Source organism: Arachis hypogaea, chromosome 10, assembly GCF_003086295.3.
Source record: "Arachis hypogaea cultivar Tifrunner chromosome 10, arahy.Tifrunner.gnm2.J5K5, whole genome shotgun sequence".
Classification (NCBI taxonomy): Eukaryota; Viridiplantae; Streptophyta; class Magnoliopsida; order Fabales; family Fabaceae; genus Arachis; species Arachis hypogaea.
The window spans coordinates 22613973-22640867 of NC_092045.1; the positions used below are offsets into that span (position 1 = coordinate 22613973).

Sequence of the window (26895 nt, forward strand, 5' to 3'; positions counted from 1 at the left end):
AAATCAAGTTGGCATAAAATTCATGTACCAAGTTTGGGTAAACTAGTTTTCAGATTTCGAAAATAGGAGTCCATTTCAGGTTATGAAAATTTGTTGAAAGGTCAATTCCTTTTTCAACAAGATTTTCAAGACTAACCACATAAGAGGCACATAGATGACGGTTTACCAACACTTGGGAGTGAAACTCAAAAGCCTCACAAGATATAAAGTGGTAAGGATCAAAGTGAGAATGGCTTTTACCATATTTATTTTTGAAATCCAATGAATCTAGGTTTGATGGTTCTCGGGGGTCATGAAGGTTCGGATTCTTTGGATGTTGAGTGGGGGCCGAGCGACCCGAAGCATGAGGGGTAGAACGTCGTGGTGGTAGAGACGGACGTGGAGATGGAGGAGGTGAGTCTTCTTCTTCTTCGGGTACAAGCTCATTTCCCTTTGAACTTTTCTTTGATGATCCTGCTTCTTGCCATGTTGGAAACCTTGGATGGATGACCTTCCTTACCATGGAATCAGTGGAGTGAAAAGAGAGTGAAGAGGACGAATGGGAATGAATATATATGTGAGTATGAGATTGTGGACTGGTGCGCGAAATTGTGATCAATACTTTTCACAAATCAAATAATCCCCGGTAATGAATCCAAAAACTTGGTGTTCAATACCATGGCATAAACACAACTTCACACAACTAACCAGCAAGTGTATTGGGTCGTCCAAGTAATAAACCTTACGCGAGTAAGGGTCGATCCCACAGAGATTGTTGGTATGAAGCAAGCTATGGTCACCTTGTAAATCTTAGTCAGGCAAACTCAAATGGGTATGGTGATAAACGCATATAACATAAAGATAAAGATAGAGATACTTATGTAATTCATTAGTAGGAATTTCAGATAAGCGTATGAAGATGCTTTCCCTTCCGTCTCTCTGCTTTCCTACTGTCTTCATCCAATCCTTCTTACTCCTTTCCATGGCAAGCTTAAGCAAGGGTTTCACCGTTGTCAGTGGCTACCTCCCATCCTCTCAGTGGAAATGTTCAACGCACCCTGTCACGGCACGGCTATCCATCTGTCGGTTCTCGATCAGGCCGGAATAGAATCCAGTGATTCTTTTGCGTCTGTCACTAACGCCCCGCCCTCAGGAGTTTGAAGCACGTCACAGTCATTCAATCATTGAATCCTACTCAGAATACCACAGACATGGTTAGACCTTTCGGATTCTCTTGAATGCCGCCATCAGTTCTAGCCTATACCACGAAGACTCTGATCTCACGGAATGGCTGGCTCGGTTGTCAGGCGAGCACTTGGTTGTCAGGCGATCAACCATGCATCGTGTATCAGGAATCCAAGAGATATTCACCCAATCGAAGGTAGAACGGAGGTAGTTGTCAGTCACACGTTCATAGGTGAGAATGATGATGAGTGTCACGGATCATCACATTCATCAAGTTGAAGAACAAGTGATATCTTAGAACAAGAACAAGTGGAATTGAATAGAAGAACAATAGTAATTGCATTAATACTCGAGGTACAGCAGAGCTCCACACCTTAATCTATGGTGTGTAGAAACTCCACCGTTGAAAATACATAAGAACAAGGTCTAGGCATGGCCGAATGGCCAGCCTCCCATTGATCTAAGATAGCATCAGAACAAGGATAACTACCCAGATATAATCTAAGAACTAGATGTCCAAAGATGATCAAAGGATCTAAAAATAATCCAAAGATGAAAATACAATAGTAAAAGGTCCTATATATAGAGAACTAGTAGCCTAGGGTGTACAGAGATGAGTAAATGACATAAAAATCCACTTCCGGGCCCACTTGGTGTGTGCTTGGGCTGAGCAATGAAGCATTTTCGTGTAGAGACTCCTCTTGGAGTTTAACGCCAGCTTTTATGCCAGTTTGGGCGTTTAACTCCCATTTTGGTGCCAGTTCCGGCGTTTAACGCTGGAATTCCTGAGGGTGACTTTGAACGCCGGTTTGGGCCATCAAATCTTAGGCAAAGTATAGACTATCATATATTGCTGGAAAGCCCAGGATGTCTACTTTCCAACGCCGTTGAGAGCGCGCCAATTGGGCTTCTGTAGCTCCAGAAAATCCGCTTCGAGTGCAGGGAGGTCAGAATCCAACAGCATCTGCAGTCCTTTTCAGTCTCTGAATCAGATTTTTGCTCAGGTCCCTCAATTTCAGCCAGAAAATACCTGAAATCACAGGAAAACACACAAACTCATAGTAAAGTCCAGAAAAGTGAATTTTAACTAAAAACTAATAAAAATATACTAAAAACTAACTAGATCATACTAAAAACATACTAAAAACAATGTCAAAAAGCGTACAAATTATCCGCTCATCACAACACCAAACTTAGATTGTTGCTTGTCCTCAAGCAACTGAAAATCAAATAAGATAAAAAGAAGAGAATATGCAATGAATTCCAAAAACATCTATGAAGATCAGTATTAATTAGATGAGCGGGGCTTTTAGCTTTTTGCCTCTGAATAGTTTTGGCATCTCACTCTATCCTTTGAAATTCAGAATGATTGGCTTCTTTAGGAACTTAGAATCCAGATAGTGTTATTGATTCTCCTAGTAAAGTATGATGATTCTTGAACATAGCTACTTATTGAGTCTTGGCCGTGGCCCAAAGCACTCTGTCTTCCAGTATTACCACCGGATACATACATGCCACAGACACATAATTGGGTGAACCTTTTCAGATTGTGACTCAGCTTTGCTAGAGTCCCCAATTAGAGGTGTCCAGGGTTCTTAAGCACACTCTCTTTGCCTTGGATCACAACCTTATTTCTTTTCTTTTTCTTTTTTTTTGAAATTTTTTTTATTAGAAATCACTACTTTTTCTTGCTTCAAGAATCATTTTTATGATTTTTCAGATCCTCAGTAACATGTCTCCTTTTTCATCATTCTTTCAAGAGCCAACATTCATGAACCACAAATTCAAAAGACATATGCACTGTTTAAGCATACATTCAGAAAACAAAAGTATTGCCACCACATCAAAATAATTAAACTGTTATAAAATTTAAAATTCATGCAATTCTTCTCTTTTTCAATTAAGAACATTTTTCATTCAAGAAAGGTGATGGATTCATAGGACATTCATAACTTTAAGGCATAGACACTAAGACACTAATGATCACAAGACACAAACATAGATAAACATAAGCACTAAAATTCGAAAAATAGAAAATAAAGAACAAGGAAATTAAGGAACGGGTCCACCTTAGTGATGGCGGCTCTTTCTTCCTCTTGAAGATCCTATGGAGTGCTTGAGCTCCTCAATGTCTCTTCCTTGTCTTTGTTGCTCCTCTCTCATGATTCTTTGATCTTCTCTAATTTCATGGAGGATGATGGAGTGCTCTTGATGCTCCACCCTTAGTTGTCCCATGTTGGAACTTAATTCTCCTAAGGAGGTGTTTAGTTGCTCCCAATAGTTTTGTGGAGGAAAGTGCATCCCTTGAGGCATCTCAGGGATCTCATGATGAGTGGGGTCTCTTGTGTGCTCCATCCTCTTCTTAGTGATGGGCTTGTCCTCATCAATAGGGATGTCTCCCTCTATGTCAACTCCAACCGAATAACAGAGGTGACAAATGAGATGAGGGAAGGCTAACCTTGCCAAGGTAGAGGACTTGTCCGCCACCTTGTAAAGTTCTTGAGATATAACCTCATGAACTTCTATTTCTTCTCCAATCATGATGCTATGAATCATGATAGCCCGGTCTATGGTAACTTCGGACCGGTTGCTAGTGGGAATGATTGAGCGTTGGATAAACTCCAACCATCCTCTAGCCACGGGTTTGAGGTCATGCCTTCTCAATTGAACCGGCTTCCCTCTTGAATCTCTCTTCCATTGGGCGCCCTCTTCACATATGACTGTGAGGACTTGGTCCAACCTTTGATCAAAGTTGACCCTTCTAGTGTAAGGATGTTCATCTCCTTGCATCATGGGCAAATTGAATGCCAACCTTACACTTTCCGGACTAAAATCCAAGTATTTCCCCCGAACCATAGTAAGATAATTCTTTGGATCCGGGTTCACACTTTGATCATGGTTCTTGGTGATCCATGCATTGACATAGAACTCTTGAACCATTAAGATTCCGACTTGTTGAATGGGGTTGGTAAGAACTTCCCAACCTCTTCTTCGGATCTCATGTCGGATCTCCGGATATTCACCCTTTTTGAGTGAAAAAGGGACCTCGGGGATCACCTTCTTCAAGGCCACAACTTCATAGAAGTGGTCTTGATGCACCCTTGAGATGAATCTCTCCATCTCCCATGACTCGGAGGTGGAAGCTTTTGCCTTCCCTTTCCTCTTTCTAGAGGTTTCTCCGGCCTTGGATGCCATAAATGGTTATGGAAAAACAAAAAGCAATGCTTTTACCACACCAAACTTAAAAGGTTTGCTCGTCCTCGAGCAAAAGAAGAAAGAAGAGAGTAGAAGAAGAAGAAATGAGGAAGAAGGGAATGGCTTTGTGTTCGGCCAAAAGGGGGAGTAGTGGTGTTTAGGTTATGTGAAAAGGAAGGAGTGAAGATGGGTTTATATAGGAGTGGGGGAAGTATGAGGGTTCGGTCATGTATGGGAGGGTTTGGGTGGGAAAGTGGTTTGAATTTGAATGGTGAGGTAGGTGGGGTTTTATGAAGGATGGATGTGAGTGGTGAAGAGAAGGATGGGATTTGATAGGTGAAGGGTTTTTGGGGAAGAGGTGTTGAGGTGATTGGTGAATGGGTGAAGAAGAGAGAGAGTGGTGGGGTGGGTAGGGATCCTGTGGGGTCCACAGATCCTGAGGTGTCAAGGAAAAGTCATCCCTGCACCAAATGGCAAGCAAAATTGCGTTTTATGCCAATTCTAGCGTTAAACGCCGGGCTGGTGCCCATTTCTGGCGTTTAACGCCAGCTTCTTGCCCTTTTCTGGCGTTTAACGCCAGTCTGGTGCCCCTTTCTGGCGTTAAACGCCCAGAATGGTGCCAGACTGGGCGTTAAACGCCCAACAGCTAGCCTCACTGGCGTTTAAACGCCAGCACGCTCTCCTCCAGGGTGTGCTATTTTTCTTTCTGCTTTTCATTCTGTTTTTGCTTTTTTCATTGATTTTGTGACTTCTCATGATCATCAACCTACAAAAAATATAAAATAACAAAATAAAATATAACATTGGGTTGCCTCCCAACAAGCGCTTCTTTAATGTCAGTAGCTTGACAGAGGACTCTCATGGAGCCTCAGAAATGCTCAGAGCCATGTTGGAACCTCCCAACACCAAACTTAGAGTTTGAATGTGGGGGTTCAACACCAAACTTAGAGTTTGGTTGTGGCCTCCTAACACCAAACTTAGAGTTTGACTGTGGGGGCTCTGTTTGGCTCTGTTTTGAGAGAAGCTCTTCATGCTTCCTCTCCATGGTGACAGAGGGATATCCTTGAGCCTCAAACACAAAGGATTCTTCATTCACTTGAATGATCAACTCTCCTCTATCAACATCAATCACAACCTTTGCTGTGGCTAGGAAGGGTCTGCCAAGGATGATGGATTCATCCATGCACTTCCCAGTCTCTAGGACTATAAAATCAGTAGGGATGTAATGGTTTTCAACTTTTACCAGAACATCCTCTACAAGTCCATGGGCTTGTTTTCTTGAATTGTCTGCCATCTCTAGTGAGATTTTTGCAGCTTGCACCTCAAAGATCCCTAACTTCTCCATTACAGAGAGAGGCATGAGGTTTACACTTGACCCTAAGTCACACAAGGCCTTCTTGAAGGTCATGGTGCCTATGGTACAAGGTATTGAAAACTTTCCAGGATCCTGTCTTTTTTGAGGCAATTTCTGCCTAGACAAGTTATCCAGTTCTTTGGTGAGCAAAGGAGCTTCATCCTCCCAAGTCTCATTTCCAAATAACTTGTCATTTAACTTCATGATTGCTCCAAGGTATTTAGCGACTTGCTCTTTAGTGACATACTCATCCTCTTCAGAGGAAGAATACTCATCAGAGCTCATGAATGGCAGAAGTAAGTCCAATGGAATCTCTATGGTCTCATTTTGAGCCTCAGATTCCCATGGTTCCTCATTGGGGAACTCATTGGAGGCCAGTGGACGTCCATTGAGGTCTTCCTCAGTGGCGTTCATTGCCTCTCCTTCCTCCCATAATTCGGCCATGTTGATGGCCTTGCACTCTCCTTTTGGATTTTCTTCTGTATTGCTTGGGAGAGTACTAGGAGGGAGTTTAGTAATTCTTTTGCTCAGCTGACCCACTTGTGCCTCCAAGTTTCTAATGGAGGACCTTGTTTCAGTCATGAAACTTTGAGTGGTTTTGATTAGATCAGAGACCATGGTTGCTAAGTCAGAGGTATTCTGCTTAGAACTCTCTGTCTGTTGCTGAGAAGATGATGGAAAAGGCTTGCTATTGCTAATCCTGTTTCTTCCACCATTATTATTGTTGAAACCTTGTTGAGGTCTCTGTTGATCCTTCCATGAGAAATTTGGATGATTTCTCCATGAAGGATTATAGGTGTTTCCATAGGATTCTCCCATGTAATTCACCTCTTCCATTGAAGGGTTCTCAGGATCATAGGCTTCTTCCTCAGATGAAGCCTCCTTAGTACTGCTTGGTGCATTTTGCATTCCAGACAGACTTTGAGAAATCATATTGACTTGTTGAGTCAATATTTTGTTCTGAGCCAATATGGCATTCAGAGTGTCAATCTCAAGAACTCCTTTCTTCTGACTAGTCCCATTGTTCACAGGATTTCTTTCAGAAGTGTACATGAATTGGTTATTTGCAACCATTTCAATTAGCTCTTGAGCTTCTGTAGGCGTCTTCTTCAGATGAAGAGATCCTCCAGCAGAGCTATCCAAAGACATCTTGGACAGTTCAGATAGACCATCATAGAAAATACCTATGATGCTCCATTCAGAAAGCATGTCAGAGGGACACTTTCTGATTAATTATTTGTATCTTTCCCAAGCTTCATAGAGGGATTCTCCTTCCTTCTGTCTGAAGGTTTGGACTTCCACTCTAAGCTTACTCAATTTTTGAGGTGGGAAGAACTTTGCCAAGAAGGCATTGACTAGCTTTTCCCAAGAGTCCAGGCTTTCTTTAGGTTGAGAGTCCAACCATGTCCTAGCTCTGTCTCTTACAGCAAAAGGGAATAGCATAAGTCTGTAGACCTCAGGGTCAACCCCATTAGTCTTGACAGTGTCACAAATTTGCAAGAATTCAGCTAAAAACTGATGAGGATCTTCTAATGGAAGTCCATGGAACTTGCAATTCTGTTGCATTAGAGAAACTAATTGAGGCTTAAGCTCAAAGTTGTTTGCTCCAATGGCAGGGATAGAGATGCTTCTCCCATAAAAGTCGGGAGTAGGTGCAGTAAAGTCACCCAGCACCTTCCTTGCATTGTTGGCATTGTTGTTGTTTTCGGCTGCCATAGGTTCTTCTTCTTTGAAGATTTCTGTTAGGTCCTCTACAGAGAGTTGTGCTTTGGCTTCTCTTAGCTTTCTCTTCAAGGTCCTTTCAGGTTCAGGATCAGCCTCAACAAGAATGCTTTTGTCTTTGCTCCTGCTCATAAGAAAGAGAAGGGAACAAGAAAATGTGGAATCCTCTATGTCATAGTATAGAGATTCCTTTAGGTGTCAGAGGAAAAGAAAAGTAGAAGACAGAAGTAGAAAATTCGAACTTATCAAAGAAGATAGAGTTCGAATTTTGCATTAAGGAATAGTGTTAGTCCATAAATAGAAGGATGTGAGAAGAAGGGAAGTAATTTTCGAAAATTAAGTAAAAGATTTTGAAAACATTTTTGAAAAACACTAATTGATTTTCGAAAACCATGATTGAGAAAGAAGTAAAGTGAATTTTGAAAAAGATTTTCAAATTAGAAATCAAAAAGATTTGATTGAAAACTATTTTAAAAAAGATGTGGTTAAGAAGATATGATTAGTTTTAAAAAGATGTGATTGAGAAGATATGATTTGAAAAATATTTCAAAAAGATTTGATTTTGAAAATTAAAAACTTGGCTAACAAGAAAAGATATGATTCTAACATTAAACCTTTCTCAACAGAAAAGGCAACATACTTGAAATGTTGAATCAAATCATTAATTGATAGCAAGTATTTTTGAAAATAGAAAGAAATTGATTTTGAAAACATATGATTGAAAAGATATGATTTGAAAAAGATTTGATTTTGAAAAAGTTTGAAAACTGAAAAAAATCTGCATTAAAAACAAAATCTTCCCTCTTGTGCCATCCTGGCGTTAAACGCCCAGAATGGTGCACATTCTGGCGTTTAACGCCCAAAACTATACCCTTTTGGGCGTTAAACGCCCAACCAGGTACCCTGGCTGGCGTTTAAACGCCAGTCTGTCCTTCTTCACTGGGCGTTTTGAACGCCCAGCTTTTTCTGTGTAATTCCTCTGCTGTATGTTCTGAATCTTCAATTCTCTGTATTATTGACTTGAGAAGACACAAATTAAAAATTATTTTTGGATTTTTAATAATAAGGAAAAATCAAAATGCAACAAGAATCAAATAACAATGCATGCAAGACACCAAACTTAGCAGTTTGTATACTACTGACACTAACAAAATGATAATGCATATGAGACACATAAAACACTCAAGTCAAGAGAATTTAAAGATTAGAGTAAGAAATCATCAAGAATTATTTGAAGATCCTTAAGACACATGAATGAATGCATGCAATTGACACCAAACTTAACTTGAGACACTAGACTCAAACAAGAAATTTTTGGATTTTATGATTTTGTAAAATTTTTTGTGCTTTTTCGAAAATTAAGTGGAAAAAGAAGATAAAGGTATCAAAATCCTTAATGAGAACTCCAGGAATCATGCAATGTTTAGTCTAAGACTCCGGTCCAGGAATTAGACATGGCTTCACAGCCAGCCAAGCTTTCAAGGAAAGCTTCGGTCCAAAACACTAGACATGGCCAATGGCCAGCCAAGCCTTAGCAGATCACTACTCCAAAAGCAAGATTGATAGAAATCAACAAGCTTTTGTGATGATAAGTTGAAACCTCGGTCCAATGAAATTAGACATGGCTTCACAGCCAGCCAGACTTCAACAAATCATCATGAAACTCTAGAATTCATCTTCAAGAATTCCGAAGAAAAAAAATACCTAATCTAAGCAACAAGATGAACCGTCAGTTGTCCATACCCGAACAATCCCCGGCAACGGCGCCAAAAACTTGGTGCGCGAAATTGTGATCAATACTTTTCACAAATCAAATAATCCCCGGTAATGAATCCAAAAACTTGGTGTTCAATACCATGGCATAAACACAACTTCGCACAACTAACCAGCAAGTGTACTGGGTCGTCCAAGTAATAAACCTTACGCGAGTAAGGGTCGATCCCACAGAGATTGTTGGTATGAAGCAAGCTATGGTCACCTTGTAAATCTTAGTCAGGCAAACTCAAATGGGTATGGTGATAAACGCATATAACATAAAGATAAAGATAGAGATACTTATGTAATTCATTAGTAGGAATTTCAGATAAGCGTATGAAGATGCTTTCCCTTCCGTCTCTCTGCTTTCCTACTGTCTTCATCCAATCCTTCTTACTCCTTTCCATGGCAAGCTTAAGCAAGGGTTTCACCGTTGTCAGTGGCTACCTCCCATCCTCTCAGTGGAAATGTTCAACGCACCCTGTCACGGCACGGCTATCCATCTGTCGGTTCTCGATCAGGCCGGAATAGAATCCAGTGATTCTTTTGCGTCTGTCACTAACGCCCCGCCCTCAGGAGTTTGAAGCACGTCACAGTCATTCAATCATTGAATCCTACTCAGAATACCATAGACAAGGTTAGATCTTTCGGATTCTCTTGAATGCCGCCATCAGTTCTAGCCTATACCACGAAGACTCTGATCTCACGGAATGGCTGGCTCGGTTGTCAGGCGAGCACTCGGTTGTCAGGCGATCAACCATGCATCGTGTATCAGGAATCCAAGAGATATTCACCCAATCGAAGGTAGAACGGAGGTAGTTGTCAGTCACACGTTCATAGGTGAGAATGATGATGAGTGTCACGGATCATCACATTCATCAAGTTGAAGAACAAGTGATATCTTAGAACAAGAACAAGCGGAATTGAATAGAAGAACAATAGTAATTGCATTAATACTCGAGGTACAGCAGAGCTCCACACCTTAATCTATGGTGTGTAGAAACTCCACCGTTGAAAATACATAAGAACAAGGTCTAGGCATGGCCGAATGGCCAGCCTCCCAATGATCTAAGATAGCATCAGAACAAGGATAACTACCCAGATATGATCTAAGAACTAGATGTCCAAAGATGATCAAAGGATCTAAAAATAATCCAAAGATGAAAATACAATAGTAAAAGGTCCTATATATAGAGAACTAGTAGCCTAGGGTGTACAGAGATGAGTAAATGACATAAAAATCCACTTCTGGGCCCACTTGGTGTGTGCTTGGGCTGAGCAATGAAGCATTTTTGTGTAGAGACTCCTCTTGGAGTTAAACGCCAGCTTTTATGCCAGTTTGGGCGTTTAACTCCCATTTTGGTGCCAGTTCCAGCGTTTAACGCTGGAATTCCTGAGGGTGACTTTAAACGCCGGTTTGGGCCATCAAATCTTGGGCAAAGTATGGACTATCATATATTGCTGGAAAGCCCAGGATGTCTACTTTCCAACGCCGTTGAGAGCGCGCCAATTGGGCTTCTGTAGCTCCAGAAAATCCGCTTCGAGTGCAGGGAGGTCAGAATCCAACAGCATCTGCAGTCCTTTTCAGTCTCTGAATCAGATTTTTGCTCAGGTCCCTCAATTTCAGCCAGAAAATACCTGAAATCACAGAAAAATACACAAACTCATAGTAAAGTCCAGAAAAGTGAATTTTAACTAAAAACTAATAAAAATATACTAAAAGCTAACTAGATCATACTAAAAATATACTAAAAACAATGCCAAAAAGCGTACAAATTATCCGCTCATCATGGACCTTTGGATGATGGAGGATTTTTGGATATGGGGGTTTGAGCGCTTCTTTGGGTAGGAAGTTTCTTCCTCATGATGAAGAGAGTGAAATGGAGAGGGAGAAGTTGAAGAGAGTGTAGAAGAGAGTGGAAGGTGAAAATAGGCTACACCATCATAAATGTTTAGGGGAGAAAATCTCATTTAAAGCCATCAGCATTAATGAAAAATGATTTTTAATAAGGAATTTAAAAATAAAAAAGAATAACTGAAAAGACCTTTCCTTGAAAAGTGGGAGAAGATATAGGAAAAATATTTGATTTGAAAAAAAACTTCCTTTTTGAAGATATGATGTGAAAACCTTCTTAAAATTTTTAAAAAAATAAAATAAAATTATGACACCAAAAATAATGAGCCAGTGTCATAGAGTGGGCTCCAAGATGGTTGAACAGGCTTGAGTTCAAGGTACCAGAGTTCAGTCTCCCCCTGTTTAATGACTTGTTCATCATGTACCTAGATTTGTCTCCCTTCTGCCTACGAGACAAAAACACATAGAGGCATAAAAATCACATTTTTCCAACAGAACTTAAATCCATCATCCCTAAATTGTTTCTTAATGAACAAAATCTATCTTCACACAGAGGTTTACTGAAAATGTCAGCAAGTTGATCTTTAGATTTTACAAATTGGATATCAATAGTACCGTTTTGCACATGTTCCCTAACAAAGTGATATCGAACCTCAATGTGCTTGGTTCTAGAGTGTAGTACAGGATTTTTTGAAATATTTATTGCACTCATATTATCACAAAACAAAGATATACTATTGATTTTCAATTTGTAATCTTCCAATTGAGTTTTAAGCCATCAAAGTTGAGAGCAACATGCAGCCGCAGATATGTATTCAGCTTCAGCCATGGATAAAGCAACAGTGGCTTACTTTTTGCTTGACCAGATATTTAGTGAGCTTTCAAAGAAGCAACACATTCCAAATGTGCTTCTTCTATCCACTCGGTCTCCTGCGTAATCTGCATCACAAAACCCTACTGCACAAAACCCATTAGATTTATCATACCACAAGCCTAGATCACATGTGCCCTTAATGTATCTAATGATTCTTTTGACGGCCGAAAGATGGGATTATTTTGGGTGAGATTGAAATCTAGAAGACACACCCACACTTTGAACAATATCCGGCCTAGAGGATGTAAGATACATAAGCGATCCTATCATTCCTCTATACCTTGTTTCATCCATAACTTTGCCATTTTCATCCTTGTCAAGTTTAGTGTTTGGATGCATAGGTGTTCCCATTGGTTTGGAATTTTCAAGACCAAATTTCTTGATTAACTCTTTGGCATATATTTCCTTGGTGAATAAAAATACCACTAGGAGTTTGTTTGATCTGAAGACCAAGAAAGAAAGTTAATTCTCCCGTCAAACTCATTTCAAAGTCACTATTCATTAGTTTTCCAAACTCTTCACACAAGAATTCATTGGCCGATCCAAACACAATGTCATCCACATAAACTTGAACAAAGAAGATATCATTATTAGATTCTTTTATAAACAAAGTAGTATCGGTGGTACCCCTTTGAAAATTATTTTCCAACAAGAAGGCACTAAGTGTTTCATACCAAGCTCTAGGTGCTTGCCTAAGGCCATAGAGGGCCTTTGATAGTTTAAAAACATGATTTGGAAACTCTTGCTTTCAAAATCAGGGGATTGAGTCACAAATACTTCTCTATCTATAAAACCATTAAGAAAAGCACATTTGACATCCATTTAAAACATTTTAAAGCCCTTGTGGGCAGCATAGGCAAGAAGCAACCTAATTGCTTCCATTCTTGCTATCGGAGCAAATGAATCATCAAAATCAATACCTTTCTCTTGATCGTAACCTTGGGTGACTAATCTAGCCTTGTTACCAACAACTCTACCATCCTCACCCAATTTATTTTTGAATAACCATTTTGTACAGGTTACCTTTTTACAATTTGAATTCGGTACAAGCGTCCAAACCTCATTCATTTCAAATTGAGATAGCTCTTCTTTCATGGCTTTAAACCATGAGGGGTCTTCAAGAGCTTGCTTCACATTAAGAGGTTCCAATTGGGACAAGAAGGCAACATTGCTTGGTTCCATTTGCTTTTTGCTTGAGAGCCTAGTGGTTATACCTTGTGAAGGATCACCAATGATGAATTCATGAGGGTAACCCTTCAAAAATTTCCATTCACATGGCCTTTGAGGAATGGTTTTGCCTTGACTAGTTTCAGCTGACAATTCTGCTCTGGATTCTCTGACTTGTTCAGGAGACAAAATAGAAATATCTCCTCCAATCTGATGAGAAGTTTCTGGACAGACAGAATCAACTGGGACAGATTTAGGATTTTCTTGGTTGGCCTGATGGTTCACATCAGTTTCATTACCTGCATCATCATCTAACACAGCACTTGGAATAGAGTTAGAATCACAAAAAGACACATGTATGGATTCCTCAATTGTTCTATGTTCTTTGAGGTAAACCCTAAATGCTTTGCTAGTGGTGGAGTATCCAACAAACATTCCTTTATAAGATTTTGGAATAATTTTTTCAAGATTTTCTTTATTGTTAAGTACAAAACATTTGCATTCAAAAATATGGAAATACTTAAAATTAGATGGGGTTCCTTTCCAAAGCTCATATGGAGTTTTCTTTAAACCTTTTCTAATGATGGTTCTCTTTAGAATATAATAAGCTGTGTTTACAGCTTCAGCCCACAAAAACTTTGGAACATTATTTTCATAAAGCATTGCCCTAGTCATTTCTTGAAGGCTTTTATTCCTTCTTTCAACAACCCCATTTTGTTGAGGTGTTCTTGGGCATGAAAAGTTATGTGCTATTCCAAATTTATCACAAAAAATTTTTAAAATCTTGGTTTTCAAATTTCTTTCCATGATCACTTCTCAAGTGAACAATTTTCAAATCTTTTTCATTTTAGATCTTTTTGCAAAGAGAAGAGAAAGCATAGAACACATCATTTTTGTGAGCTAAGAAAAGAACCCAACCAAATCTAGAGTAATCATCCACCACTACCAGACCATAATGTTTTTCTCCCAAACTTTGTATTCTAGTAGGACCAAAAAGATCAATATGTAATATTTCCAATGGCCTTTTAGTGGAAATTCCATCTTTAGGTTTAAAAGATGATTTTACTTGTTTGCCTAGTTGACAAGAATCACAAATAATATCTTTATGAAATTTAATATTTGGGATTTCTCTAACTAAATTCTTTTTAACAAGTTTAGAAATTTGGTACATGCTTACGTGTCCTAACTTCTTATGCTAAAGCCATTTTTCAGATTCAAGAGAGGTAAAACAAGTTACTTTTTGATCCTTTAAATCCTCTAGAGTTAATCCATACACATTATTGCATTTTTTTGCTTCAAACAAAATATCACCGGATTTTTCACAAATAACCAAGCAATCCAATTTTCTAAAAATAACCAAATATCCAAGATCACACAATTGGCTAATGCTTAGTAGATTGTGCTTTAATCCATTAACAAGCAAAATATCATTAATGAAACAAGGGAAATTCTTACCCACTTTACCTATGGCCACTATTTTTCCTTTTCCATTGTCACCGAAAGTAACAAAGCCTCCATCATACTCATCAAGCTTGATGAAGAATGTTGACTTTACGATCATATGCCTAGAGCACCCACTATCCATATACCACATGTCCTTTCTTTTGGATGCAAGGCAAACCTACAAAATCACTTAAGTGACCTTAGGTATCCAAATCTTTTTGGATTCTTTAATGTTAAACCATCTCCTTTGTCCCAAGCCATTATAATCACAAACAATCTTGTAAACTTTATCTCCAATCATCCTTTCACTTATGAAGTACTGAATAGGAAAATGTCCATTCTGATTGCATAATCTACAAAATTTTTTAGTTGCTATTTTTCTAAAGCTTGTTGGGTTTGAAACCTTATGTTATCCGAAGAGGATGCCATGTTGGTAAAAGAAGATTTTTTTAATAAATTTTTCATATTTGTGAAAACCCAAACCATCTTTATCATAAAGAGGTTTTTGACTAGCCAATAGTTGATTTAAATTTTCAGAACTTTGAGAAAAGCTGGCTAAGTCTTCTTTAAGTCTTTTTACTTCTTTATGCAGCCACTCATTTTCCTCAAAATAGTTTAGATTTGCAATCACAGAATGATGATATTCACAGCTCTTAAGTTCAGCTTTTAACCGCTTGTTTTCTTCAATAAGATCAAAGCAGTTTCGGCTTCCCTTAATTTATCTTTAAGAAAACTATTTTCTGCTTTTAGAATGGTCACTTGAGATTCAAGATCATAGTTTTCATTTAAGAAGCATATGATTTTTTCATTGAGATGATCTATCATAAGATGAAGGTCTTCAGTTGAGGGTTCAGGAAATATTACCTCATCCACTATGTCGGCCATGAGACAAGTTTGGGACTTGGTTTCGATTTCCTCTTCTTCATCCTAATCATTCTCCAAGTCTTCCTAAGATGCCATGAGTCCTTTCCTCTTTTCTCTTTTTGGTTTGTTCTCCTTCTTCAGTTTAGGACAATCAAACTTGAAGTGTCCAGTTTCTTTACAGTTGTAGCAGATCACCTTGCTTAGGTCCCTCTTTGGTTTCCTTAAACTGTCTCCTTTGTTCTGTTCCTTCAGCTTCATCATTTTTCTGAATTTCTTAGCAAACAAAACAAAATCATCATCAGATAAATTATCATTGGATTTATTATCTAGAAATGCAGTGACTGATTTGAGAGCAACTCCTTTCTTTTTTGTATCTCTCTTTAAATAAGTTTTTTCAAAAGCAAGTTCCTCTCAAATCATCATAGGTCATTTCAACAATACCACTACTCTCAGCTATTATTATAGCATTGGTTTCCCACTCTTTAGTGAGACATCTCAATATCCTCCTCACAAGCACAGATTTTGGATGTCTGATTCCCATAGCATCCAAGCCAGTGATGATAATGTTGAATCTTTCAAATATTTCATCAATTGTTTCTCCTTCCTTCATTGAGAACATTTCGTAATCTCTGTTCAGCATGTCTATTTTGGATCTTTTGACTTGGGTTGTGCCTTCATGAGTAACTTGAAGCTCGTCCCAGATTTCTTTTGCTGTTGTGCATCTTAATACCCGTCGATATTCCTCGAAGCTGACAGCACAGTTGAGCAAGTTGACAGCTTTAGTATTGAGCTCTATTTTCTTTCTGTCATCTTCATTCCAATCGGCCTCAGCCTTGGGAACAACCACTCCATCAGTTCTAGTGGTGGTTGGAAATTGTGGACCTTGCAGGATTATCTTCCAAAGCCTGTAATCTACATACTAAACAAAGATCTTCATTCTTTCTTTCCAGTAGTTGTAGTTCTTCCCATTGAGGAATGGGGTCTGTTACTTGACTGCCCTTCCATCAGAGTATAAGCCACCAGATTTGAGTCACTATTAACCGCCATCGGGATCTTTTCTCCAAGCTGCAAAGCTTGATCTCTTTGAGACCAAGCTCTGATACCAATTGATGGTAATCAGTGGCTAAGAAAAGGGGGGTTGAATCTTAGCCCCGTTTCACTGAATATTAATTTCTGACCTTAAGAGAAACTTAAGGAGATATTTCTGCTTTTTGCCTCGTATTGAATTGAGAGACACTTTTGTTTTGTCTCATGCCGAGTTGAGAATCACACCAAGAAGTATCCTAGTTCAACTGTTAAGTGCAATGTAGCCTACATCCAGTCTCCATCACAATAATGATGGAATTTCACTATCTTTTACAAGATTACAAACACCAATTCTTTCCCTAGGATCTACCAATCCTATCAGGGACAAACCCAGATTCTACACCCAATATGAATTTGACTAAGACTCAAAACCTAGCTTTCAACCATAAAGTGCTAACCCAACTTGTAAGAGAATTCCTACAAGATCATGAAACACAACATATAGATGTCCAAAGAAACTCTGAGACATCTATGGCTTTTTCTCTAATACTGATCACTGCCTTTTTCCTCTCACTGGCTTTTTCTTACAAACCTCACCATCTTTGCCTTTTACCATGAGACCTAGACAGACAATACTAAGAAAAAGAAAACAAAATGAACAACATTGAAGGAGAAGAACTCAAGAAGCTTGGGTAGTTATGAGAACTCTATGCTTTTCACTTTCTCTCATTGATCTCAACCTTTAGCCGTTAACCCTTATTATAGAAGGGGAAGCTTCCAAGGTTGAATCCGGTTCAACCAAGCAACTTCTTCTTCAACCCAAAAATAGCTTCGATTCGGACAGAGAGAATAGAGAGGGAAAACCAAAAACCAACATGCATGTACCTCTCTCAACCCATTTTATCAAACTTCTTCAATCTGAGCCTTTTATCTTGACTTTGGCCCCAAGAATGAATTCTAACGCCTGATGAATCTCTGACACAGGAGTGCTTCTTTCCTTTTCCATTTTTGCTTCTTTCTACATGTAGCTCCGCAGCTAGCTTCCTTCTCTGATGAACAAAAAATGGAAGTGAACTCTTGCAACTGAGATTTTCCTCTTTGAGAGAGGCGGATCCTTTCATTTCTTGGTATGGAAAATCTTGAAACTCTTCTTCAAATTTTGCCTTCAATGGCAAAAATCTTGCTTTTGTTTTCTTCATATCTTCATCACTGAAGAGAGGTATTTAGTAGATAGCCTTTTTCTTCATAGGGTTCTGATAACTTCTTCTTGCTTCTATCTTCTTCTCTGACAAATGATGCAACCCAAAACAAAGGGAAAGAGGAGAGAAAAGAGACAAAGCATTCAATGCAATATTAAACCCAATTTAATTTTGAGTTTTTGTTACCTATGCATGCATTCAATTGAATTAAAATTTGAATTCTATTAACCAATGGAGTGGGTAACCGAAGAGTGCATGCTCCAATTTCTTCTTTCTTCTTTCAATTCGGACCACAGAATTGTTTGATCAAAGGGAGGTATTGTTTTGGGCTATTGATGAGCGGATAATTTATACACTTTTTGGCATTATTTTTAGATAGTTTTTAGTAGGATCTAGCTACTTTTTAGTATATTTTTATTAGTTTTTAAGCAAAATTCACATTTCTGGACTTTAATATGAGTTTTTGTGTTTTTCTGTGATTTTATGTATTTTCTGGCTGAAATTGAGGGACCTGAGCAAAAATCTGATTCAGAGGCTGAAAAAGGACTGTTGATGTTGTTGGATTCTGACCTCCCTGCACTTGAAATGGATGTTTTAGAGCTACAGAAGTCCAAATGGCGCGCTCTCAATTGATTTGGAAAGTAGACATCCAGGGCTTTCCAGAAATATATAATAGTTCATACTTTGCTCGAGTTTAGATGACATAAACTGGTGTTCAACGTTAGCTTTCTGCCTTATTCTGGAGTTAAACGCCAGAAACAAGTTGCAAGCTAGAGTCAAACGCCAGAAACAAATTGCAAGTTAGAGTCAAATGCCAGAAACAAGTTACAAACTGGCGTTTAACTCCAAAGAAGGCATCTACACATGAAAGCTTCAATACTCAGCCCAAGCACACACCAAGTGGGCCCGGAAGTGGATTTTTGCATCATTTACTTATTTCTGTAAACCCTAGTAACTAGTCTAGTATAAATAGGACATTTTACTATTGTATTAGACATCTTTTGATCACCTTTTGATCTTCTAATCACGTTTTGGGGGCTGGCCTCACGGCCATGCCTGGACCATTATCACTTATGTATTTTCAACGGTGGAGTTTCTACACACCATAGCTTAAGGTGTGGAGCTCTGCTGTTCCTCGAGTATTAATGCAAAGTACTATTGTTCTTCTATTCAATTCATGCTTATTCTTATTCTAAGATATTCATTCTCACACAAGAACATGATGAATGTGATGATTATGTGACACTCATCACCATTCTCACTCATGAACGCATGATTGACAACCACTTCCGTTCTACATGAAAACAAGCTTGAAGGAATATCTCTTGGATTTCTAATCAACGATTCACATCGACTCCTCTCTGACAATGGGGCATCTGAATCAGAGATTAGAATCTTCGTGGTATAGGCTAGAATCCATTGGCAGCATTCTTGAGATCCAGAAAGTCTAAACCTTGTCTGTGGTATTCCGAGTAGGATCTGGGATGGGATGACTGTGATGAGCTTCAAACTTGCGATTGTAGGGAGTAGTGACAGACGCAAAAGGATAGTAAATCCTATTCCTACACAATCGAGAACCAACAGTTGATTAGCCATACGATATCTGTGCATGGTATTTTTCATCCGAGACGAGAAATTCGACAATTGATTAGCCGTACAAAAATTGTAGAGGACCATTTTCACTGAGAGGACGGGAAGTATCCATTGACAACGGTGACACCCAACACACAGCTTGCCATGGAAAGGAGTATGAATGATTGAATGAAGACAGTAGGAAAGCAGAGATTCAGAAGGAATAACGCATCTCCATACGCTTATCTGAAATTCCCACCAATGAATTACATAAGTATTTCTATCTTTATTTTATGTTATTTATCTTTTAATTATCAAAACTCTATAATCATTTGAATCTGCCTTACTGAGATTTACAAGATAACCATAGCTTGCTTCAAGTCGACAATCTCCGTGGGATCGACCCTTACTCACGTAAGGTTTATTACTTGGATGACCCAGTGCACTTGCTGGTTAGTTGTGCGAAGTTATGAAAAAGAGTTGAGATTACAATTGTGCATACCAAGTTGTTGGCACCATTGAGATCACAATTTCGTGTATCAAGTTTTTGGCGCCGTTGCCGGGCATTGTTTGAGTTTGGACAACTAACGGTTCATCTTGTTGCTCAGATTAGGTAATTTTCTTCTTTTTTTCAACCTTTATTTATTTTCAAAAAGTTTTCAAAAATATTTCAAAATTTTTTCTTCTTTTTCGTTCTTTTCAAAATAATTTTTGAAAAAAATACAAAAAAATTATAAAATTATAAAATCAAAAATAATTTTGTGTTTCTTATTTGAGTCTAGTGTCAAATTTTAAGTTTGGTGTCAATTGCATGTTTCTAAAGTTTGTGCATTTTTCGAAAATTCATGCATTGCATTCTTCATTATCTTCAAGTTGTTCTTGGTAAGTCTTCTTGTTTGATCTTCATATTCTCTTGTTTTATGTCTTTTGTTGTTTTTCATATGCATTTTTGCATTCATAGTGTCTAGCCATTGAAAACTTCTAAGTTTAGTGTCTTGCATATTTCTCTTTTCTTGAAAATTTTTCAAAAATAAGTTCTTGATGTTCATCATTATCTTCAAAGTGTTCTTGGTGTTCATCTTGACATTCATAGTGTTCTTGCATGTTTTCTTTGTTTGATCTTAATTTTTCATGTTTTGAGTCATTTAGTTGTTTTTCTCTTTCCTCATTAAATTCAAAAATAAAAAAAAAATATTTTCCTTATTTTACTCATAAATTTCGAAATCTTTGGGTTGACTTAGTCAAAAAAATTTTTAAAATAAGTTGTTTCTTGTTAGTCAAGTCCAGATTTCAATTTCAAAAAATTATCTTTTCAAAATCTTTTTCAAAATCAAATATTTTTCATTTTTATTTCATGTTTTTCGAAAAAAATTTTAAAAAAATATTGATTTTCAAAATCTTTTTCTTATCTTTATTTCATAATTTTCGAAAACTTTACTAACAATTAATGTGATTGATTAAAAAATTTGAAGTTTGTTACTTTCTTGTTAAGAAAGGTTCAATCTTTAAATTCTAGAATCATATCTTTTGATTTCTTGTTAGTCAAGTCATTAACTTTAATTTTCAAAATCAAATCTTTCTAAATTTCTTTTTCAAATCCTTTTCAAAATAAATTTCAATAATATCTTTTCAATCATATCTTTTCAAACATATCTTTTTCAAATCATATCTTTTTCAAAAATCAATTTCAAAATCTTTTCTACCTTCTTATCTTTTCAAAATTGATTTTCAAACATTTTCAACTAACTAATTGATTTTTTTGTTTGTTTTACTATTTCTTATCTTTTTCAAAACCACCTAACTACTTTTCTCTCTCTAATTTTCGAAAATCACCTTTCTCTTTTTCAAAATTCTTTTAATTAACTAATTATTTTAAATTTTAATTTTATTCTATTTCTTCTCTTAATTTTCGAATTCTAACTAATAATTAAAATAAAAACAAAAATATTTTTCTTTTCTTTTCTTCTAATTTTCGAATTTCCCTCTCTCTCTCTCTCTCTCTCTTTCTATTTATTTTATTTATTTGCTAACACTTCTCTTCTCAAAATTCGAACCCCTCCATTCTCTGTGTTCTAATTTTTCTTCTTCTTCGTTCATTCTTATTCTTCTACTCACATAAAGGAATCTCTATACTGTGACATAGAAGATTCCTCTTCTTTTCTATTCTCTTCTTTTTCATATGAGCAGGAGCAAAGATAAAGATATTGTTGTTGAAGCAGATCCTGACCTGAAAGAACTCTGAAGAAGAAGCTAAGAGAAGCTAAAGTACAACAATCCAGAGAAAACTTTACAGAGAATCCCAAAAAAGAAGGAGACATGGCCGAACCCAACAACAATGCAAGGAAGATGCTTGGTGACTTCACTGCACCAAATTCCAACTTCCATGGAAGAAGCATCTCAATCCCTGCCATTGGAGCAAATAATTTTGAGCTAAAGCCTCAATTAGTTTCTTTGATGCAACAGAATTACAAGTTTCATGGACTTCCATCAGAAGATCCTTTTTAGTTCTTAACTAAATTCTTGCAGATCTGTGATACTGTTAAGACCAATGGAGTTGATCCCGAGGTCTATAAGCTTATGCTTTTCCCTTTTGCTGTAAGAGACAGAGCTAGAACATGGTTGGACTCTCAACCTAAAGATAGCCTGAACTCTTGGGGTAAGCTGGTCATAGCTTTCTTAGCCAAGTTCTTTCCTCCTCAAAAGCTGAGCAAGCTTAGAGTGGATGTTCAAACCTTCAGGCAGAAAGAAGGTGAATCCCTCTATGAAGCTTGGGAGAGATACAAGCAACTGACCAAAAAGTGTCCTTCTGACATGCTTTCAGAATGGACCATCCTGGATATATTCTATGATGGTCTGTCTGAATTGTCTAAGATGTCATTGGACCATTCTGCAGGTGGATCTATTCACCTGAAGAAAACACCTGCAGAAGCTCAGGAACTCATTGACATGGTTACAAATAACCAGTTCATGTACACCTCTGAAAGGAATCCTGTGAATAATGGGACGCCTCAGAGGAAGGGAGTTCTTGAAATTGATGCTCTGAATGCCATATTGGCTCAGAATAAAATGTTGACTCAACAAGTCAATATGATTTCTCAGAGTCTGAATGGATTGCAAAATGCATCCAACAGTACTAAAGAAGCATCTTCTGAAGAAGAAGCTTATGATCCTGAGAACCTTGCAATGGCAGAGGTGAATTACATGGGTGAAGCCTATAGAAATACCTATAATTCCTCATGGAGAAATCATCCAAATTTCTTATGGAAGGATCAACAAAAGCCTCAACAAGGCTTTAATAATGGTGGAAGAAATAGGTTAAGCAATAGCAAGCCTTTTCCATCATCCTTTCAGCAACAAATAGAGAATTCTGAGCAGAGCTCCTCTAGCTTAGCAAACATAGTCTCTGATCTATCTAAGGCCACTCTAAGTTTCATGAATAAAACAAGGTCCTCCATTAGAAATTTGGAGGCACAAGTGGGCCAGCTGAGTAAAAGAGTCACTGAAACTCCTCCTAGTACTCTCTCAAGCAATACAGAAGAGAATCCAAAAAGAGAGTGCAAGGCCATAACCTTACTTGGTGTGGCCGAACCTAGAGAGGAGGAGGAGGACGTGAATCCCAGTGAGGAAGACCTCATGGGACGTCCTCTGGACAAAAAGGAGTTCCTATTTGAGGAACCCAAGGAATCTGAGGCTCATCTAGAGACCATAGAGATTCCATTGAACCTACTTCTGCCATTCATGAGCTCTGATGACTATTCCTCCTCTGAAGAGGATGAAGATATTACTGAAGAGCAAGTTGCTAAGTACCTTGGAGCAATCATGAGGTTGGATGCCAAGTTATTTGGTAATGAGACTTGGGTGGATAAACACCCTTTCTCACCAATGAACTGAATGACTTGGTGATAAACCACTATTTCATAGTTTATCTTGTGCTCAATTAAGTGGTTTTTATCAAGCCTTTGCACACTTATTCATACTATTTGCATGGTTTTACAATCTCAAAATTTGTTCTATGATTGAAAACATGCTTCTTTGGTCTTAATTTCGCTATGTTTAAACCTCTCTTATTACCATTCGATGCCGTGATATGTGTGTTAAGTTATTTCAGAGATTACAGGGCAGGAATGTCTTAGAAGATGGAAAGGAAGCATGCAAAAGTGGAAGGAATACAAGAACTGAAGAAACTGCTAAAGTTGTCCAGCCTGACCTCTTGGTACTAAATCGACCATAACTTCAGATACAGAAGTCCAAATGAGGCGGTTCTAGTTGCGTTAAAAAGCTAACATTCGGAACTTCGTAACAATATATAATTTGCCATATTTGATCTGGCGTTTAAGGGCGCACACGCGCACATTGGCAAAAAAGCCCATCGACGCGCACGCGCACCTGGCACGTACGCGCGCATGACCCGCGACCTGTACGTATCAGAAATCGCCCCCAGCAATTTCTGGGCTATTTCTGACCCAGTTCTCAGCCCAGAAAACACATATTAGAGGCTGGGAGTGGAGCAGAATCAAGGAGGCAATTATTACTCACAATTTGAGGTTTTAGATGTAGTTTTTAGAGAGAGATGCTCTCTCCTCTCTCTTAGATCTTAGGATTAGGATTTCTCTTAAAGGATTTAGGATTTATTTCTTCTTCATCACAGGTTCAATGTTTCTTTACTTAATTCTCTTATACTCTTCATGTTAAATTTGATTCTCTATTTAAATGCAATTTGAGATATTTCATATTTATGATTGCTTTCTTCAATTTATGTTATGATATGGTGTAATGGCATTCATGTTAGTAGAGTAGGTTCCCAACTTGGCTTTGGAGTTGATTAATATTAGGAGACCATTGAGTTGGGATACTCAAGAGTTCAATTGTAATTGGTTCATTGTTGGTTGGCTTGTTAGTAACTAACTCTAATTCTTCCCAAGGGAAAGGATTAGGACTTATGAATAGAAGTTAACTTTTAACTTGACTTTCCTTCATTCGTTGAGGGTTAACTAAGTAGAAACAACTACTAATTATTAATTGATCTTGAGAAAATTCCAACAAGGATAGAACTTCCGATTAATCTTCTCCTAGTCAAGGCTTTTTATTGTTATTATTTTATTTTCTCTGCAATTCACTCTTCTTATTTCTTAATCCAAAACCCCAATTTACACAAATTCATAACCAATAATAAGAACACCTCCCTGCAATTCCTTGAGAAGACGACCCGAGGTTTAAATACTTCGGTTATCAATTTATTTAGTGGTTTGTTACTTGTGACAACCAAACATTTGTACGAAAGGATTTTCTGTTGGTTTAGAAGCTATACTTACAACGCGATTATACATTTGTGAATTTCTTTACCGACAGGAAATCCGATTCGTCACTTGGTTAGGCAGACATTACCTCAAAAGAAACAGGATCCTGGTAAATTCTTAATTCCCTGTACCATAGACACCATGACCTTTGAGAAGGCTCTATGTGACCTGGGGTCAGGCATAAACCTTATGCCACTCTCTATAATAGAGAAACTAGGGATCTTTGAGGTACAAGCTGCCAAATTTTCATTAGAGATGGCAAACAAATCCATAAAAAAGGCTTATGGACAGGTAGAGGACGTGCTAGTAAAGGTCAAAGACCTTTACATCCCTGCTAGTTTCATAATCCTAGACATTGGGAAGGAGAAGGATGAATCCATCATCCTTGGCAGACCCTTCCTAGCCACAGCAAAAGCTGTAACTGATGTTGACAGAGGAGAGTTGGTCCTTCAATTTAATGAGGACTACCTTGTGTTTAAAACTCAATGAACTCCCTCTGCAACCATGGAGAGGAAACATGAAAAGCTTCTCTCAATACAGAGTCAAACAAAGCCCCCACAGTCAAACTCTAAGTTTGGTGTTGGGAGGCCCCAACAATGCTCTAAACATCTGTGAAGCTCCATGAGAGCTCACTGTCAAGCTATTGACATTAAAGAAGCGCTTATTGGGAGGCAACCCAATTTTATTTTTCTATGTTATTTTCTTTTTTAGGTTGATGATCATGTGGAGTCACAAAAATAACTGCAAAAAATTACAGAAAAATCAAAAACAATATTAAAAATAGCACACCCTAGAGGAGAAATTTACTGGCATTTAAACACCAGAAAGAAGCACCAGACTGGCTTTAAACGCTAGAAAGAATCAACAAGCTGGCGTTAAACGCCAAAAACAGGTTACAGCTTGGCGTTTAACGCCAGAAACAAGTAACAGTCTGGCGTTAAACGCCAGGATTGCACACTAAGGGCATTTACACGCCTAAATGGATCAGGGATGAAAAATCCTTGACCCCTCAGGTTCTGTCGACCCCACATGATCCCCACCTACCCCACATCTCTCTCTTCCTCCCTCACACATCTCTATAAACACTCCACCCAAAACACCACTCACCAATCAAATCCTATCCTCTTCCATATATTCTCTTAACCAATCACCTCCATATCTCTTCCCCAAAAACCCCACCTACTTCACTTTCAAATTCAAACACTTTTCCCTCCCAAACCCACCCAATTCCATTCGGCCACTCTCCCTCTCTTTCCCTATAAATACCCCTCTTCACTCCTTCATTTTCACACATCACAAACACTCTCCTACCCCCTTGACCGAACCTATCTCTCCCTCCATCTCCTCTATTTTCTTCTTCTCCCCCTTCTTTCTTTCTTCTTTTGCTCGAGGACAAGCAAACCTTTTAAGTTTGGTGTGGTAAAAGTATTACTTTTTTAATTTTTTTCATAACCATTTATGGCACCTAAGGCCAGAGAAACCTCTAGAAAGAGGAAAGAAAAGACAAAAGCTTCCACCTTCAAGTCATGGGAGATGGAGAGATTCATCTCAAAGGTCCATCAAGACCACTTCTATGAAGTTGTGGCCAAGAAAAAGGTGATCCCTATGCAATTCGGCTGGAATTGTCATAGAGGAAGACATCCTTATTGAAGAGGACAAGCCCATCACTAAAAAGAGGATGGAGCAAACAAGAGAGCCCACTCATGGACCTCAACAAGAGCATGCGGAATTTTCTCATCAAGAAATCTCTGAGATGCTGATGAGCGGATAATTTGTATGCTTTTTGGCATTGTTTTTAGTATGTTTTTAGTATGATCTAGTTAGTTTTTAGTATATTTTTATTAGTTTTTAGTTAAAATTCACTTTTCTGGACTTTACTATGAGTTTGTGTGTTTTTCTGTGATTTCAGGTATTTTCTGGCTGAAATTGAGGGACTTGAGCAAAAATCTGATTCAGAGACTAAAAAGGACTGCAGATGCTGTTGGATTCTGACCTCCCTGCACTCGAAGTGGATTTTCTGGAGCTACAGAAGCCCAATTGGCGCGCTCTCAACGGCGCTGGAAAGTAGACATCCTGGGCTTTCCAGCAATATATGATAGTCCATACTTTGCCCAAGATTTAATGGCCCAAACCGGCGTTCAAAGTCACCCTCAGAAATCCCAGCGTTAAACGCCCAAACTGGCATAAAAGCTGGCGTTTAACTCCAAGAAGAGTCTCTACACGAAAATGCTTCATTGCTCAGCCCAAGCACACACCAAGTGGGCCCGGAAGTGGATTTTTATGTCTTTTACTCATCTCTGTACACCTTAGGCTACTAGTTTTCTATAAGTAGGACCTTTTACTATTGTATTGAGATATCGGGGGGTAGCTATCTTCATTTTTATGCTATCTTAGATCATTGGGAGGCT

The 26895-nt window shown here is 38.2% G+C and overlaps 1 non-coding gene across 1 annotated transcript; it reads right to left on the reverse strand.

Moving 5' to 3' along the window:
* Positions 1 to 21899: 21899 nt before the first annotated feature.
* On the reverse strand, positions 21900 to 22007 carry LOC112718481 (small nucleolar RNA R71). The gene has a single exon (XR_003160820.1). It is a non-coding gene; the product is annotated as a small nucleolar RNA R71 (small nucleolar RNA).
* Between the last annotated feature and the right edge of the window lie 4888 nt (positions 22008 to 26895).